This window comes from Mus pahari, chromosome X (genome assembly GCF_900095145.1).
Source record: "Mus pahari chromosome X, PAHARI_EIJ_v1.1, whole genome shotgun sequence".
In the NCBI taxonomy this organism is placed as follows: domain Eukaryota; kingdom Metazoa; phylum Chordata; class Mammalia; order Rodentia; family Muridae; genus Mus; species Mus pahari.
This window is the reverse complement of record NC_034613.1, coordinates 7,324,588-7,335,797: the sequence shown is the minus strand read 5'-3', so window position 1 is coordinate 7,335,797 and position 11,210 is coordinate 7,324,588.

Here is an 11,210-nt window from a genome sequence, read left to right as displayed (position 1 = left end):
GTAGATCAATGGAATAGAATTGAAGATCCAGAAATGAATCCACACACCTATGGTCCCTTGATTTTTGACAAGGAAGCTAAAACCATCCAGTGGAAAAAAGACAGCATTTTCAACAAATGGTATGGGCACATTTTAAAGAAGCACTTTCTAGACTTACTTCTGTCCACCATATCTATTTATATTCTCCTAGTCGTGTTAATTTCTCTCTAAATTAACCTGCCTCTGAATGTGTTAGACAATACCTAGTCCTTACTTACGTCTATATCCCAGAATCCAGATCCTTGTGGCAGTCTCTGTAGCTGAAGCCCTTGACTTTATCCTTGTTACCTGCACAAACTTGAATCAAAGTTCAGCTCATTGCAGCCTAACCACCCTTTCACTGAGTTTAATCATAAGATCACTGGCACTTCTACCCTGATCCTTATGTTCTAAAATGCAAATAAAAAAATGTACTCATAGATGAAAGAACAGCCTCCTCGAAGTTCAATGTTACAGCTCATTGTAAATCAGACACTTCCTTTATTGAGATACAGCCTACGAAAAGAATAGACAAGCACAGATTGAAATCTGAGTCCATGAGCTACCACATCAGGTCCCTCAATGTGTGATTTATTCTAGAACATGTATTAGAGATGCTTAGCTGAGGCACAAAAGACTTTTATGTCTTCTGGCTTTGTAACAATACGACTCAAATAACATCCCTGAAAAGATTCATTAATCCATAACAGCCTTCATATCCTATCTTGTAGTCAAATATGTATTTGGGGTTTAGGACAAAACAATACATACAAATGCTTTATCCTAAGGGACAGTTTCTTTCACACAGAATTGGTTCTAAAACAGGTGATTAAGGACAAAAGAATAAAATTTCATATAATTTTCTACTCCTTGTAAAGAAACCTTTAATTTGACATCTTTTAGGAGGTGGAAAGCTAGAAACTAATTGATGTACATTACTGACTTTTCATCTGATACACTGCAGCCACAGCTACTCTGAATGACACCTTGCCTAAGAAGAAGGTCGCAGGTAGATAATGAAAAAAATAATTGCCCTGGTTAAAGGGTAACGTTAAATTGGAGACCAACTTTTAGTTACTGTGGCTGTGGATTAAGTTATCAAAAGCAGACAAAACTCTCCAAGACTATTCCTTTAATTCTTAACACACTGCTTACCAGAAGGGCAAAGAAACCACCTGCGAGGTTCTGTTTTCTCCTGTATTACTGTTCTGAACATGCCCTAGGTGAAGTTTACACAAGAGTGAATAGATTTACAAAGGGAAATGGGCTCTAAAATCCATATGTACAAATAAAAGTGCACTATTTTCCAAAAGTCAAAATTGTATCTAAGTTTGAACCCCCATACCCATTGGGCTATCAGAGGGATTTCCCTGTTCCTGATTCTTGGAGATGTACAAATTACCCTGGATATGTGAGACAACACTCAAAGATAAAGGAAGACCATATGGTCTTCAATCTATATTCACTATCTATGTCTGGAGTGAATATCAGTTGTGTCTGCACCCTATTTCCCATGCAGGCCTCTTTATCCACATCCTCCAAGGCCTTTCCATCTCCCATCACTGTGAGAGCCAGGACCATATGCCTCCATTCTTCACAAAGCCCAATATTATCACTACTTTTCCAATCTTGGAGATGTTCCCTTCTTTTCTTCCTGTTCATGGAACAGTTGTTTCTGACAATGTAGCTCTCTGAGTAGACCAGAGGCTGCATGAATGTGCTAAAAACAAGTACAGCAGAATACTAGCACTAAATATCTTGGCCAAGAATGAGAATTCACCCTGAGTGAGCAAAATCCACCATAAAATTCTATCAATTTAGAAACATATCAGAACTGTTTAATAACAAATTATAAAGGAAAAGCCACTCTTTCCCCAACCTGTGACACTATGGGATGGCTTTGAAATAAGAGAATGAAAGGAAGCTGAGCGCAGTGGGGTACTTAGCCCTAGGACATCAACTCCCCCAAGACAGGAGAAATGAACTCCTAGCAAACTTCCTTGGAATCCAAGAGGTAAAAATATCATGAGAACAAAGCACCATTTCATACATCATCAGATTTTCCTATCACACATACCAAATGACAGGGAGCCAGGTGGGTCCACACCCATACCTCATTACTACCCCTATCTGAAATCTGGTTGCCTAGATACCAGAACCAACTTGATTTCACTCTAAAGTGTTTAGGAATGCAGCAGTGCTCTTCACCTTTATCTCTCACATCCAGAACACAAAGAATGAATTATTGGCTTAAGAACACATAGAATGAAGGGAGCCCAAAATGTTGATGGTCAAGAATTCAAAGAAACTCTCAACTGGATCATAAGTTCTGAAAATAACCTGTGGATTGGTTATTAGAGCTGTACTGAAATAATCTTGCCATAACTCTGAATGCTGGGAAATGTGCTAGTGACCTTCCTGAATTTGGCTTTAATCATCAATGACAATTTGGAACCTCTGAATAGTCAAAGCATAGGTAAAAGTTAAAGGGTTCCTTATTGACATGGATAATGTCACATTTTTGTCTGACCATTGCCATATAATGTAGCAATGATTAGATAGATGTTTTTATTTTTATTTTATTTTATTTTTTAGTTTCCTGATAGCTAAACAGTGAGTAGGTTATAGAAAATATATATTAGGTTGCCTATTAGACTCATAGTTTGTACATTGTTTGGTTATTAACATTCATTGTGTTATTTGTGTATCTCCAAAAGCTTATTGTAATTCAAGGTTTGATCAGCAGGGTGACACAATTGAAAAGTGTTAAGATATTTCGACGGGGGGGGGGGCTTAGGTACTGGAAGTCTATTCTAGTCCACAATCATTGTTTCTTCCTGCTCTAGTTGAATATGTAAAGTCTTTTGCAACTGCACACACTCCCGTCATAAAGTGTCTCCATTCACTATCCTCACCAGAACAAACTTGATACAGGCACCATGCTCTTAAAATCTCAAAACAATGAGCTAAATAAATTTTTTCTCTTTATAAATCTGTTGCATCCTTTTAGGACTGGGAAGCCAATTAAGGCACAAAGGAAAAAAAAGTAGTCTTTAGTGTAGATAAAGCTGAAACTTGTTAAGATATGCATGAGATTACCCTCTGGTAGACAAAAAAACACCTGAAAAAATGAATTTTGTCTTTGGTCCCTTAACTGAATAAGAAATCTTCAGGCAGTGAATTGTGATTGGTATTTTTCTCCACAGAATGTAGGGGGATTCTCTGTAATGCTGCAGCAGGTATTAGTTCAGTTATCTAAAAGTAGCTACCAATTTTTCCTGAGTAATGTTGAAAGGTTGGTTGATTAATAAGACTATAGTCAGGCCAGCAATATTGATCTAATTGTAGTGTACAGAAAAATGTACTCAATTTGTATAGATATTATAACAGGCATCATCATTAACACTGTTATCACCAAATCCTGGCATGAAACAACCCTATAACTCCAATAATGTGAATTTGCATACAACCTCTCACCGCAGTTTGGTCCCTTGTGCAGATAGACAATACACTTTTCTACTTATCCTTTAACATACTTGTTCTCTTCCATAATTCAGTGCAGGATAACTTTACTTCCATCAGTGTTTCTTGAATGAGCCACACTTCTCAAATAAAAAACAAAACAAACAAACAAAAAAAAGCAAAACCAAAAATACAGAATACACAAGATACAGTCCACAGAATTCAAAAAGGCTCAACAAGCGGAAGTGTCCATGTGAGGATGCCTCAGTCCCACTTGAGAGAGAGAAGAAAGCAATCATAAGTGGGGAGGGAGGGAGGGAGGGAGGGAGGGACTTGGGAGGGAAAGTGGATGGGGAGGGGGGGACCTGATCTGGTATTGGGTGAGGGAAAAGGACTGAAGCCCTGATGGCCTGCAGAAAGAATGGAAACAGGAAACCTCAGGAAATAGAAGGTTAGCTCCCCCCCCCCCAGAGTGCACTAGAGACCTGGGAGGTAAGAGACTCCTAGGAGTCAAAGGGAGGGACCTTTGATGAAATGCCAGAGGGAGAGGGAACTTGTAGAGCCCACCTCCAGCAGGAAGACAGTATATCAAGTGAGGGATGGGGTTGCCACCCCACAGTCACATCTCTGACCCATAATTGTTCCTGTCTGAAAGAATTACAGGGATAGAAATGGAGAGGAGTCTGAGGAAAAGTAGGTCCAAAGTGGGATCCAGCTCAAAGGAAGGTCCCAAGGCCTGACACTATTACTGAGGCTATGGAACACTCACAAAAAGGGACCTATCATAACTGCCCTCCAAAAGACCCAACAAGCAGCTGAAAAAGTCAGATGCAGACATTTACACCCAACCAATGGACAGAAGCAGCTGACCCCTGTTGTTGAATTAGGGAAGGCTGAAAGAAGCTGAGGAGAAGGGCGATTCTGTAGGAGAATTAATTAATTAATCTGGACCCCCCACCGAGATCTTTCAAACACTGGATTATCAAACAGACAGCATACAACAGCTGATATGAGGCCCCCAACACACATACAGTAGAGGACTTCCAGGTTTGTGTTCATTCAGAGATGATGCACTTAACCCTCAAGAGACTGGAGGTCCCAGGGAGTTTAGAGGTCAGATGGGGTGGAGGGTGAGGGCATTCATGTGGAGACAGGGTATGGTGCAAAGGAGGTGTGAGATGTGGAACAGTTGGAGGGTGGGAGGAGAGGGGTGAGGAATGGAATATGGAGAGTAAAAAATGAATTACAAATAAAATTAAATAAAAAAAAAAAACAATTTGACTTACAGAAGGAGAACAAGTAATGGACAACCCATAGAAGCTTCTTGATACAGAAATGTCACAGTAAATTTTCACTATGATGCAATGAATATTTGAAAGAAATGGAATATTTCAGTTCCTCCTGTCTAGGCAGTAGAAAGAGGATGAAATCACCAGTTTTTAACCATGAAGGCAGCCAAGTGCTCAACACATATATGAGAAAATGTTTGACATTACTAACCATCAGAGAAATGCATACTAAAGATACAGTAAGGGGAGCTGGAGAGAAAGCTCAGTGGGTAGGCCTGGGTACTGCTGGGAGTTCCATACTCAGTGCCCAAGTGTGGCAGTTTACAATCATCTATAACTCCAGCTCCAAGACATCTGACACCAGCTTCTGGATTCAGCAGACATCTCTCCTCATGTGCGTGTGCACACATACACAGAATCAAACAAGTAACTCTTCAAAAACACAGTGAAGGAGCAGAAGAAATGGCTCCGCAATTAAGAACATTTGGCAGCTCTTCCAGAAGACTTGTGTCTGATTCCCAACACCCACCCAGTGGCTCATTACCATGTGTAACTCCAGTCCCTCTTCTGGCTTCCTCGGGAACCAAGCACGCCCATGGTGCATAAACATACGTGCAAGCAAAATATCCATACACATAAAACAATGTTTAAAAAGACAAGGAGATATCACCTCACATCTATGGAAATCACTGTCTTTGAAATACTGAAAGTAGCAAGGATGTGGAGGAAAAGGAAGTCCCGCTGCCCTATTGGTAGAAATAGAAATTAGCACAGCTGTTATGGAGAATTTTGTGGGTATTCCTTGAAAAGTGAAAAAGAACAACCTCATGCCTCAGCAATCCTGCTTATGAAGTGTAAATGAAATCAGCTGTGGGGAAGAGACGTCTGAACTCCTAGGTCTGTAGCAGCATTATTCACAATAGTCAATTATGGTAACAATCTAAATTCTATCAACAGATGGATTTATAAAAGTGCAGAGTGTACACACGGGACTACAACACAAACATAAGAGGAAGGAAATTCTATCATTTGCAACGATGTGGATGAACCTGGAGCACATTACACTAAGCAAAATAAGCCAATCACAGAGATGACCACAATGAGATGCTGGGTGAGTTCATTTAGAGAAATAGAAAATGTGATGGAGGTGTCTACAGGCTGAGAGGAAGGAGGATGAGGAACTAAGAAATGTTCATGGGACACAATGTTTAAGTGAGATATGAAGAATATTTTTTTCTGATCCAGTGTATAGAATGATGACCACAGCTAATAAGAATATGTATTTGCAAACTGCTAAAAACATACAGTTTCAATGTTCTTCCTACAAAAATAAAATATGTGATGTTAATTGATTCAATAATTTTAAAATATGTCTATGCCTCTGTGTATATAATGTTATATATGTGTGTGTTACATTGTACCCCAGCTATCATCTATAAATTAAGAATAAAATAGAAAACAATCATAATAAATATTCATATACTGTAATTTTCCTGAGTAATGATGAGAGGCTGGCTGGTTAATTAGACCAAAGAAGACTGTAGTTAGAGCAGCAATAGTGGTCTAATTGTAGTGTACAGAAAATGTACTCAACTTGTACAGATATAATAGTAGGCATCATAATCATTAACACTGTCATCATCAAATCCTAATGTGACATACACATATAAGCATCCCATTTATATAAGCTCACATGAAGACAGGCCTTGGTTATCAAAATGTTCCTCTTTCCTAGCTTCATCCCTAGAAGCAAGCTTGCTTAGGAGACCTAGAACTGATAGACACAGAAAACTTTTGGTTTAAGAGACTTAGCCAATTCCCCTGCAGTCTTTAATCTGGAAGAACTCTTTGTGATAGTGACATGGTAATTCTATGGCTGAAGAACGAGGCATTGCAGATAAGTAGTTACATATGAGCTTTGAGATTCCACGGGGTTGAATCCTACCTCTCTGTCTGAAATTCTCAGGCAGGAAGTTATTTTTCAATAAAGAACATGAGGGTAATTAGAATGCCTTCCAGGTGTAGAAGTATGTTTTGTATAGAGTCTTGTCTGGTCCTGTATAAACCCTAGAGCCAGAGCCACCCAACATCCCAAGATGTGCATGAAGACTGCCTTCCTGCCTATGGTTCATTTGTGTTTACTCCCATCTGTAGGAAACTCTGTAAGCCAAAACAGACACACAAATCCAAAGATGAACATACCTCAAACAGGTCAGTGAGAATCTTAGAAAGAATACTTTGTAATTTTTAAGAATTGACTTTGTAAGAATCTGGATACAGATTGCAATAAAGAACAAACCACAAAAGGACATCAGCTACAAGATTTCACCTTCTCAAGTATGAAATCCCCAATTCCTCATGAAAACAATATTGCATTCTTCAAAAATCAACAGGAATCAAATTGCTTTGCAACCATTAACAAAGTTACTAGGAACACAGCTTCCTAATTCCTCAGTCTGGGTCACCATATTCCTGAGAATAAGCCAGGACTCATTCAACTACAAGCTACATTCCCAGCACCTACCTAATGAGCTAATTCAAAGCTCTGTGTGAATGAATAAATGAGCAAATTAAATGTACTAAAATACCACTGTATGTTTTTTTATTAAAAAGTACACTCAGGACATTATCAGCCAACGAACAATCCAGAATTCGAAGGTATACAATAGCTTGCCAAAATAACTATCACAGGACAAATTATGACAGCAAAAATATATCTTGTGGTCAAACTCAAACCTAGAGCCCCAGCTCAGTGCTGGGTCCACAAGATAAATCACAGTGCCCTGGTGCCAGTGACCATGCCCATGTCTTCCCTGGCACTGTTCAGCTCTTTCACCATTATTCACAGTGAGTGACAAAGCTGGGTCTCTCACTTTTCCTCTACATCCTTTTCTCCTTCTGTTATTGGTGAAGCATTGAATGGTAACCCATCCTAGCTGGCACCCCAGTGTAGCACTGCTTTGCCCAGACCCTCAGCACAACCACCTAGCAGGATTAGAAGAAAGGAATCTGCCAGGAGATAAGGAAAAATCCTGTGTAAATATCTAATCTGGCCTGGCAGACCATAAAGCTGAAAAGCCCCCGCCTGACATCACCACTGTGATTTTACATAAATGACATTCAGGCTGGCTACAAAACCCCATGTGAGTCTCAACAGTAAAGGGCCTCTGGGTAATTCACCAGCTGGCTAGCTTATTTTAGCACAGTTAGTAAAACACTGCATTAACATTTAGCTTTTGTGTGTAGAACAAGCTGTGCAGTAAATTTTTCTAAATGTTACTGAAATATATTACCTGCAAAGTATGGGCTAAGCTGAGGCAGCAACAGGAAAAGCCTCTCTTCTCAGAAAGCCAGACTCTAAAACAAACTTAGTACCCACCTGGAGAATGCACACTGGAGAAAGGTTTTAATATGTGATGGGCATGCTTAGGATGAAGGGACCTCCACCCATGTGTAAAGCACACACTCACTTGATACTTTGCTCTGTAAGTGTTTGTTCTTACTGACTATAAATCCCTTCATTAGGAGCCAAGCAGTTTCAGGAACATCAAGGCCAGCTTTTTCTCTGTTGTGAAATGGGGAGATTGGCATCTGAATCTGCCCCTGGGACTCTGATTCTTAATCTGCTGCTATCAGCCCCATCTAAAGTCCTTAGTGCACATCTTTGATTCCCTGGAGTTCTGAGAACTTCTTTTCACAAAAACTTGCAACTTGTACCTGGGAGCTTTTGGGGACTCAAACTAATTGCTTCCTCTGAGCCTTTGCAAAGTAGAAGTGGGGGCCAATTAGTATTTCCAGAGACAGACTGGAAATTCAGAGACTGGAATTGGGAAACAATTATTGGCCCACAAGTAGGGATAAAACTAAGGTATGTTCCCATATAATGTTGAAACACATCACTTATCCACCTTAGTAAGTGGCACAGGAATATAGACCTGTTACATATACCCCTCAAGCCAAGATGGCATTGTGTTCTTGTAAGAGGAAAACATGTGAAGTCAAGAATGCATTCAACACATTTCACCTACCTAGCATCCCAGCTGCCTGCCAGCACACTGTGATCTGTTATCCCCCCCCCCCCTTCAAAGCCGTGGAGCTGATTAGGAAAGGTAGCCACTGCTGCTGCCCAGCATAGTCAGGGTTAGAACACAGAGTGCTAGCCTAGATCAAAGGTTACAATTTGAACTGTGGCTTCCATTGAATGTCTATCACTTTTCACCATTAAAAAAACAAACAAACAAACAAATAACAACAACAAAAACAAAACCCATGAGCTGGAGAGGTGGCTCAGTGACTAAGAACACTTCTTCTTGCAGATGATCAGAATTCAGTCCCAGCTCCTACATCAGTACTCGAAAGTACCTGTAACTCCAGCTCTAGGGAATCCAATTGTCTCTTTGGGTCTCTGTGGGCACTCATATGCACATGGCACTCATTAATCTAAATGTAAATAGAAATACAGAGGTCAATAATTTACGTTTAAAAACACATGTAAATTGAACTATGATAAGTAGAACCCATTTCTACTGTCTGCTGTCTCTTTGTCCACTCCCTATGCAGGCTTCCCATTAGATCATCTGATCTCCATCTCCATCAGAAGGGTCAGCTTCCTAACCGCCCAACCTAAAATGCACCCCTCTCTTTCTTCTTGTATACAATTCTCCCCTTTCAAAACAGATCATTTTACAATCCCTGCTATGTGCCGGTTGTCCTACTAATTTCCTCAGGCCCCCATCAAACAATGACTACTTGTTTATGTAATTAATTAAACTGTCTTTTTCATTAAAACCCCAAATTTATCCTGTTAGTATGTAACTGATGAAGGTCAAAAACAAAAAACAAACAAGACAAAATAAGCCCCAGGAAGCCAATAGCTGAAGGAACACAAGGTACTACACACACACACACACTAAGTCTGATGAAGCCCGGCTTCTGACTCCAAGGAATTCATGCTGCAGAGATCCCTATTTGTTTGAATTTTCAACTAAGTGACCCTGAAATGTATTGCCTTGGTACATTTTCTTTTACTATATCAGAACACTCAAAACTAACTCACTTAAAAAAAAAAAAAAGATTTACTTTGGCTTTATACTTCCGGATGTTGAGAAGCCTAAAGACACAAAACTAGAATCATCGTCACCTCTGATGAGCACTTCATTCTGCCTCAACCCGTGGCAGAGATCAGAGGGATAAAAACCTGAGAATGAATTTGTTTTATACCAATCCATTCTCGGAGTACTAACAATTTAACCAACCCTCCGGAGTGAGCACTTGCAAAGGAGAGGAGTGTATCCATTACTCGGCAACATAGCCCAACACTGTCCAAATGGAGTCAACAGCTCAACTTGAAAGTTGGTGAAGCCAAGTGCCTTTCAAATCACAGCAGGTAAGAGGATACAAAGAACAAATAGGAAGATCACTGCCTCGGGCCTCTTCCCAGCACAGCTGCTACAATCTTAGAGGAGGTCAGAGAGCTCCTCCCGACGCAGTAACCATGACAGGAAATAATAAGACTACTTTGGCCCTATGACCATGAGCAGGACTAGGCAAAGTGGAGATGTTGGAAAATGTCAAGCAAGACCAGGCAGGGAGCAGAAAGTGCAAAGGGACCTTGTTTATCAAGAGACACAGCCTCCAGAGAGGACAGAAATAGCTTCACAAATAAACACCAGGAAGGGAAAGCCGGAAACATTTGCCCACTCTTAATTCTGCTCAGGTGGAGTACCTAGCTGGTGAACCGTCGATGGCATCCTCCTGACTTCCTTCCCATAGCCACTCTATACCTGGTGACTTTCCCAAACACACGCTGGCAGATATTCAGGAAATATCAAGCCACTTTAAGGTACACCTGGTGAGAAGACAGATATTTGCATGCAAGCAAAACCCAGGAGAACTGCTTTCTGATTATTCTCAGTGGCTTTAATTATTTGGGTTCACAGCTCTTTCCATTTACATGGTTACACTTAGGAAGTAACTGTACACAAACAACTCTGCTAAAAGACATACATTAGAAAGTGAGAGGTGGCTGCATTGTCCAAGCTTCCCACCCATGTGTGACTACAAATAGATAAGCCAGATAAATTCAGAAGCTAAAGGAGTCACACAAAAAAATAACATATATTCTAGGCATCTCCACTTAAAGACATGATGCCATGATTAGGTAGGGTTTTTTTTTTCTTTTGTTTAGTTTTATTTGGGGCTTTTTGTTTGTTTGTTGTTTTATTGGTTAGTTTGTTTGACACAAGCTAGAGTTATCTGAGAAGATGAAACTCATTGACAAACTGTCTCTATCAGATTGCCTATAGGCAGGTCTGTAAGGCATTTCTTGTATTAATGATTGATGTGGGAGGGCCCTATGTGGACAGTAGGCCCTGAATTTGGGCTCTATAAGAAAGGAGGCAGATGCGAAGATCATATGCCCCAGTACAGGGGAATGCCAGG